Source organism: Pogoniulus pusillus, chromosome 34 (genome assembly GCF_015220805.1).
Source record: "Pogoniulus pusillus isolate bPogPus1 chromosome 34, bPogPus1.pri, whole genome shotgun sequence".
NCBI lineage: Eukaryota > Metazoa > Chordata > Aves > Piciformes > Lybiidae > Pogoniulus > Pogoniulus pusillus.
Genome location: NC_087297.1, coordinates 6,217,870 through 6,224,683, shown reverse-complemented (window position 1 = coordinate 6,224,683; position 6,814 = coordinate 6,217,870).

The following is a 6,814-nucleotide window of genomic DNA, read 5'->3' as shown; positions in this document are numbered from 1 at the left end:
GGGGCTTTGCTGTCTTGCAGCTGGCTGGGGCTGCCAGAGCCACTCCTGCATGTCCCTGCTGCCACTTGGCTTTTGGGACCGAGCTCAGCGTGCCCAGCAGTGAGTCAGCGAGGCATAGTGGGGCAGGCAATGTTAAATGGATCACACCTAGATAAGTTCTTTACTGGGAAACTTGCAACAATCTGAAGTTTGCTTTTGGATTAAGTAGAAATAAAAAGAACTGTCTGACAGAATATTCAGTCACTTACTGATATTGCAAAGTCAGATAAGAGTCCAGTTTCCAGAGACTTCCATTCGCATGAGATAACTAACATAGACTCATAGAATCACAGAATCAGTCAGGGTGGGAAGGGACCACAACGATAATCTAGTTCCAAACCCCATGCCATGGGCAGGGACTCTTTATACTAGATCTAGATGTCCAAAGCCTCATCCAGCCTGGCCTTAAACACCTCCAGAGATGAGGCTCCCACCACCTCCCTGGGCAATCCATTCCAGGCTCTCATGACCCTCATGGTCAAGAACTTCTTCCTAACATCCAGTCTGAATCTACCCATTTGTAGCTTTGTTGCATTCCCCTCAGTTCCATCACTACCTGACAGCCTAAAATGTCCCTCCCCAGCTTTCTTGTTGGCCCCTTTCAGATATTGGAAGGCCACAAGAAGATCACTTCAGAGCCTTCTCCTCTCCAGACTGAACAGCCACAACTCTCTCAGTCTCTCCTCATAGGAGAGGTGCTCCAGTCCTCTGATCATCCTCATGGCCCTTCTCTGGACACCTTCCTGCACATCCACATCCCTCTTGTAATAGTGGCTCCAGAACTGGATGCAGTACTCGAGGTGGGGTCTCCGCAGTGTGGAGTAGAAGGGGAGGATCACTTTCCTTGCCCTGCTGGCCACACTTCTCCTGCTGCAGCCCAGGCTCTGGTTGCTTTCTGGGTTGCAAGTGCACACTGATAGCTCATATCAAGCTTCTCATCCACCAACACCCTTAAGTCCCCCTCCTCATGGCTGCCCTCCAGCCAGTCACTGCCTAGCCTGTATCGATGCTTGGGATTGCCTCGACCCAGATGCAGGACCTTGCATTTGGTCTTGTAGAACTTCATGACCTGATGTTGCCCATAAGCTTGTTCTCACCACAGATGGGTTGAAGAATCAATATCATCCTACAGTTATATGACAGCAGGAAAATCTTGGGATGTGATTAATGGTCATGGTAGTATTGTGTTGACATTTGGGACTTGGTGATCCTAAAGGCCTTTTCTAGCCTTAATGATTCTATGATCTGCTTTGGCTTGTTTATGTCACAGATAAAGGAGGAGGTACTCATCACCAATGATGCAGATAAGAAAGTCCAGCTGGCATAAACCCATCTCCAGAACTTGCTTCAGTGTGTAGGCTGGCAAAAGGCACTGCTGAAGGAGAGCTAAATGCCATCTCCCAAGACTCCTTGCCTTTGGGACACGCAATGAGGTTACCAAGTGGGAATTACTCAGGGAAATGGGAAGTCAGATCACAGGCTCACAGAACATCAGGGGTTGGAAGGTAGCCAAAGAGATCATTGAGTCCAACCCCCCTGCCAGAGCAGGACCATACAATCTAGCTCAGGTCACAGAGGAACACATCCAGACAGACCTTGAAAGGCTCCAGAGAAGGAGCATCTCAGTTAGGTATATGTTGTAGGTATTTTCCTACATGGCTAACATTAATGTTCTTGTAGGCTAAAGCTCAGAATTTTAACTCAAGAGTTAAAAAACATATGAAAGAAAGGGGAAAACACATGAAAGAAGCTAAATGTGCCTTTAAACATTAAGCATAACACAGTCTGGGATGCTAAACCCTGAACTGACCTATGCATGAATTTATCATGCTCGTATGAGACTGTTAGAGAGCAGGCTAACGTGGGTGGCTTAATTGCATTTTTAAATGAAGAGATTAATCAGTTCTAGTTTATTCCCTTTAGGTCTTCAGTTTCACAATATTGATTGCATCTCATGCAGCTTTTTCATTTTTTTTCTTAACTCTTATTCTTCAGTTGAACTTTTTTCTTCTCTTTGCTTCAGTTTAGTCTGGTTTAGGGTGTTTTAGGAGGAGTTCAATTTGGATTTTTTAAAATTCTTGTGGGGGGGTGTATTTTGGTTTGTTTGTTTGTTTGTTTCTAGAAGTTTATGTTCAATGTTCTCCCAGATTTTCTTTCTCAACTAGGATATATATATATTTATACAATGTTATGTTTCCCATGACTATAAAGAACATTCATATACTCACTTTTGTGAGAGGCTGAATATAGCTTTCAGATATCCTAAATCCACACATTTTTTAAGGACACTAAACATCCAGAGCAGATGATAGCAGGGAGGAAAAGCTGTGGGTACCAAGGCAGGGACAGGATGGGTAGGGCAGCCCCTGTGGGCTGTAGCAAAGGCTTGGAGCTAACCATGGAGATAACCATGAACACACCCCCTAATACTTCACTCTCAGACTTAGCCTTGAGTGAAAGTGTCCTGTGTGGGAAGGGAAAACCTCCAGCAACTTAATTAAGCTTTTCTGCTGTAACTTTGCCATTGGGATGAAAGGAAGCACGTTTCCACAGCACTTAGCTGCAGGATCTGTCATTTCTAAGTCAACACAGGCTTCCATTCTTAAAAGAGGAAGCCACCCCAAGACTTTTCTAAACTGTTTCTTGGCAAGCACCCAGGAAAGTAAATTTAAACTCTGTTGTCACTGCTTTATTCAGACCTTCATGGAAGGGTAAAGAAAAGAGTTTCTGTAGCAGCAAGAGAAGGCAAAAGGGAAATGCTATTAGCTCTGCCAAAGCAGAGGATGAGGAAGTCAGCATCATTCACCCTATTTTAATGTGAGGAACCCAAGGCACAGGAAGGTGAAGTAAGTTGTCTGAAACACCTCAGCAAAGTGGTCTGGTCTCACCTGCTGTGCTTTATGATATCTTATAAGTGCTTTGTGGCAATGTGCTCACCTCTGATATCTTATTTTACATTTATGGAGCTGGAGCTCCTGGGATTACTTGCCAGGTAAGGCACACAGACACACTTTGCAATGCTTATGTTATACAGGTCTATGTTCTGTCATATACTTCATGTTTTGCTATGTTTTGGGAATCTCAATATCAGCAGGACTATTGTTGCTACTGACAACATAGTTATGGAGTACAGGACTCTCAAGATTGATTCTCAAGCTCGTTCTGGACTGCTGAGCATCCATTTCAGACCTAAAGAAGTTCTCTCGAGGAAAAAGAGTTTCTGGGATGAGTAGTATCTCTTGCTTTAACACCACCATCATAATATCAACCCATCTGTCTGCTATGAAATGAAATGTTAGAACTTGATTTAGGTAATAAGTCAAAGGCAATTTTCCAGCATTCTCAGAACAGATGATTTTTGCAGCCTGTTCATTTCAGTTTTACTTACCATTAGTAGCTGTTAATAACAGTGATTACAACATTATCATTTCTGGGTTGCTGAAGATGTGTGGAGCAAACCTAGGAACAGAGTCAGAAAGTCAGCCTCGGAACACGACTAGAAAAATTAACCAGGATGCAAGGGACAAATGGTAAGGAAGAAAAATAAGGTGTGTGGAAATTGGAATGATTAGAGCAATGCAGTCATGACACTGAGGTGATGCCTGCCTAGATTTAAGGAAAACAAAAACACAACCCAACAACAAAAACAACCCCCTAAACCTCCAAAAAAGCAAGAAAAACAAACTCAAAGAGGTATAGGAGCAATCTGGAGCCACCCAGGACCAGTTCTGTGACAAGTGGAGGGTTCAACTTCGAGCAACATATCCAAAAGGCTTGTAAAGTCATGTCTAAGCATCTAAGTACTGCTTACTTAGATGCACTCAGAACAACAACTTTCAAAGATGTCAAACACCACCAAATTAGTGTTGGCCTGCTAATTAGAGAACCAAACTGGTTAAGAGCATCACAGCACCACTTAAAAAGAAGATGAATTCAAGAGTTGAACTTCAGCAGCCACTAAAAAATGAAAGAACCAGAAAATCTTGGCCTGGCAGTCTAAAGCATGAACCTCTGTGCTTCTGTGATTTAATGGTCAGTTTGCTTTGATGGTGCAGAGTTAGGTATCACTTTCAGATGTGCAAGGGGCAGAGCAGAATCATGACTGGGCATGAAGGATAACCTTATTGAACTGTGTCTGGGACACTTCTTCACTCTTCCAATGTGTCTTGCTCTTCTGATTTGTTAACCTTTTGCACATGGTAAGGAGAATTCTTTCTTTCCCTGGACTTTAGGGATAGTCTAACTGACTTGCAGTGCTGTTGAATTGTGGGGTGCACAGTTCAATTTTCTGTTTGCTATCTCAGCTGAGAAGGAAAAAACCTGTACCAACATTTCACATTTTTACAATGTGGATGTTAGAAAGAGCCAAAGGTGTCTGTTCTTGGCCTTTTGATATCAGTTGCAGTTAAAAATTCCCATCTCACCTCAAAATAAACTATTTTCTGAATGGTGATGCTGCCTCACACATGCTGCAGGAGCTCTGTCTTCACAGGTGGAGGGCATGCAAGGACACATACCACTAGGATTTGGAGAAGTAAACACCAAGGATAGGGTCTGGTATAGATATGAGAAGCTGAACATTGGACTGGCTGCCCAAGGAGGTGGTGGAGGCACTGTCCCTGGAGGTGTTCAAAGAAAGACTGGATGAGGCACTTAATGCCATGGTCTGGTTGATTGGAGAGGCTGGGTGCTAGGTTGGACTGGAAGATCTTGGAGATCTCTTTCAATCTAGTTGATTCTATGATTCTATGACAGGGTAACTTGTAATTTTATATATATATATATATATACATATATATGTCTGTTTGCCTGTCAACTAATCAATCTATCTCTCTCTCTCTCTATCTCTATTCCAAGCCCACAATCAGCCCCCAATGAGCCAAGAATGTATGTCTAAATTCACACAAGCAACTTCACCTTCTCACTTGAAGTATCCTCATACTGTACATCCACAGTTTCTAAACCCTGAGCAATGATTTTTTCTTATCCAGTCTTACTGCTCTTGGTAACCAAAGGCAAGTAAACCCCCTGAAGCACTCTCTGTCTTCCTACTTTTATGTCCAGTTCTTTTCCATGCCTGCCAAGAGAGGTCCCGTTCCCATCTTGGCTCAGGCACAGCCCCGGTTGCATGTTTGACTGTGTCACCTCAAACTTCCTGCACAAGTTCTGCACCTGGGTCCTTCCTCCTGAAAGCTGCTGAGCGTGATGGGCAGAGAAGAGGGTGCTGAAGCCAAGGCCTGATGAAGATGATGGGTCTGAGGAAGACTGTGTGGTGCTAGAGCTAGGCACCCTCAATGACACTGGCATGCTTTGCCTGACTCTGGATAGCAGAGGAGACATCTTAAGGCTCTTCACCTGTGGGTTTTAAAAGGTAGGGCATTTTAATGTGCTTTTCTCATCCCGCTCTCCATGGGCTAGCAGCAGACATACCTCAGGACAGACTGCTTGTCAATCTTAGTCCTTCATATGTACACTCTCACTTAGTTCTGGGTTTAGAATACCACATCAGGCTATCTGGCATGGTGCCCTGTCCCACCACTATTTCTAGCATAATAATATCTCTTTCTGCCAGCCTGTGTTCAACTCTAGCCATCTGTGTCCACCTGCAAGTCCTGCAGGGGACAGCTGGACAGCCAGCCAGGCATGCTTGCCCTCTGGCTCTCACTGCAGTGGAGCTACAGGAAAGGTAAGAGGAGGTTTGCTGGGCGGATGCTTCTCACTATGCTTTCACACGTGGTGGGTGGAGAACTAATCCCTTAACTGCTCCTTCTTCCCAGAAAGAAAGCAAAGACAGAAGAAAGAAAGGAAGGCAGTGCCTTTCCTTCTAGCCCTTCGAGTCTGCATGGGCTATGCATGAAGGTGATTACAGAAATCCCAGAGTAGGTGTAGATAGCAGTGGTCAGGTGTGTCTGTATGTGCTGCTGTGGGCCACGGGCACTGAGCTTCATCTGTTGCCCTTGCTGGGGCTCAGGAGGTATTTGCACTTACATAGCACTGACAAAACAGCTGCCACGACACTACTGGGGGTGTGATAGCTTCTTTTCAACTGACTTTATAAAGCAACTATGTGAGCCACAAGCAAAGCATGCAGCTTCTTGTCTGATCTGGCTGCTCAGGCAGTGATTGCTGTGTGAATTGCATGACTAATAGCACAAAGACTTTCTGAATCCAGCCTTATTCAAGTAGGAACCGAGCCCCAGAAGATGTAGCCGTTTGCTTGGATGTTTTTTGCTGTCTTAGTCATGACTACGTGGGTAATGGCTTCAGGTGCTGCCCTGCCCCTCCAAATTCTTTTGGTACCCCTGGCTTTTCCTTCAGAGCAAAGCTTTGTGGTGTAGCCTGCGTCTGAGTGTTGAGGCAATGAGAAAGTGGAAGTCATATGGTTCAGCAGCCATCACTAAAATATCACCCTTGGCAACAGTAATCAGTGAGAAGCCAAAAGCATTTCCCTAATACAGTATTTTATCAAAAAATAGTAATTAGACACAGAAATCACTGAGTAGAGTTAAGGTTCTTTTCTTTCACCTTTGAAGAGGGAATACTCTGTGACAAACAAGCTGTGTTCCTATGTAGAGATCTCTGTTCTTCCTATGTCAACAACTAGCATTTTTGAAATGATTCTCACATCACCACTCCCCCTCCAAAAAAATATTACCATGTCAGGGTTTTTATTGATCTTCCTGGGAGGAAAAAAACCAATGACCAGGCTTGAGGCTGAAATACGAATTTTAGTGTTTTCCATAATGTAATATTTCTGTGTGACATTTTATTTCTG